Source organism: Phocoena sinus, chromosome 1 (assembly GCF_008692025.1).
Source record: "Phocoena sinus isolate mPhoSin1 chromosome 1, mPhoSin1.pri, whole genome shotgun sequence".
NCBI lineage: Eukaryota > Metazoa > Chordata > Mammalia > Artiodactyla > Phocoenidae > Phocoena > Phocoena sinus.
In genome coordinates this window covers 38,559,503-38,561,340 of record NC_045763.1, presented here as the reverse complement: position 1 = coordinate 38,561,340, position 1,838 = coordinate 38,559,503, and positions in this window count along the sequence as shown.

The window sequence follows — 1,838 nt, the reverse complement described above, 5'->3', positions numbered from 1 at the left end:
TAACAGGTGGGGCCAAAAGGGTTCACTAATAACAAATCACCCGCTCCTCCATTCAACAAGCCTTCACTGGGTACCCACTGAGTACCAGGCGCCATGCTGGGTGCCGGACATGCAAGGGCAAACACCCCACACGGCCCTGACCCTAGGTGACTTCATGTGCCTCAGGTGCAGAGGGCCGCCGCTCCCAATCTATGTGTAGGAAACCTGGGAGGTCTCGCCAAGGATGGCTGGGACGCTCAAGACTTGATAAGACTTAATTATGTGGCAATCTCTTATGCCCAGGTTGTCTGAGCAGGTGGTCTGGGGTGTCACACCCCACGGCTCTTTCCATGGCTCTGATCTGATTGTTTATTGGCGACTTGGATGAGGTTGGAGAGGTCCAGTGCTCAGATCTGTGGATGGACAAAGCTGGGAGGCAGAGCAGAAAGAGTGGACAACAGAGCCAGGATCCCAAAGGCTCTCAACAAGCTGGAGCTCTGGGATGACCCTAAAAGATGGTGCTTTTTAGGGACAAGTGGCAGGTCCTCTGTGTGTCCTAAACTCCAATATCACAACCCTTCTGTAAACAGACACCAGCAGAGGAGCACAGTGCCTGGATGTGGCTTCTGTCTCCAGTGTTGTGGTCACTTAGCACAGAACCCGGCACCCAGAGGGTGTTTACTGCCTGTCCTCGGGATGATTGTGCAGACAAGGAAAGTACACTAAGTCTGGAGTCGGGCATGTGGATTCAACTCTTCTCTGTTCAAGTCTTTGTCCTTGGACAAATCAGCAACGCCTTTCTAAACTTCAGTTCCCTCATCTATAAAATGGAAGTAATAATGCCTACTTTTTCCAATGAGATAATGGATTATCAACTCCACAACCTAATCAATATTGGTTTCTATTATTAAGTCACAGCCCCTGCTTTCGAGCATGGACAGAAGCACCAAGAAGCCCTTTCAGCACAGCCTGACAGTTGTAAGAGGATGACCACCCTTACCTTGGAATAGTGGGATGTGGGGGGCGGGGATCTTCAGGTGGAGACATGAGGAAGAGCATCCCAGGCAGAGCAAGCACAGTGAGCAAAGGGCATGGAGGTGGGAGGTGTGCAGTGCCCTGAGCACCATCTCAGGGCCCCAAGGAAGGGGAGGAATCAGAGTGGTCAGTTGCATGGCCAAGTGAAGCGTGGCCTTGTGGGTCAGAGCCAGGAGTCTGGACTGAGCACAAGGGTTTAGGCGTGATGAGATTTGTTTTTAGAAAGGTCACTTATCTGCCATATGAAAGACAGTTGGAGAAGACCAGTCTGAAGAGGGAGGCCAGGCAAGAAGCTATGGCAGTGGACCGGGGAGTAGGGGAAAGGCTGAGACCAGGAAGTAGCCATGTGACTTAGAGGGTATTGAGGCGGCTGGACTGGTCAGACAGGAAGAGGCAGCGGCTGGCTTATGCTGTCACTCCTCTGTGCCTCAGCATCATGGGACACCAGGCAGAGGCTCTGACATCGAATGAATCAGATATCGATTCTAACTCCCCTGCTTCTAGCTGTGGGACCTTTCTGTAAAATGGGGACACAAACACCCACAACAGGGTGAATAGGATAAAATGACATGATCACTATAAAGTGCCCAGAAGGTAGACGGCTCATATTCAGAATGTCCTTCCCCCCTTGTCCTGATTAAAAGTCACCTTATCACTTCATTCATTAAATACGTACATCTTTACTATCACACCTGCCTGCCTCCCTGCCTCCTTTCAGTCAACGAATATCCTCCAGAATGAATGCAGCTCCGAGAGGACAAGACCCCAGCCTGCCACATTCATCACTGCAGTCCCAGCATCCAATACAGCGCCTGGTCCCTAGT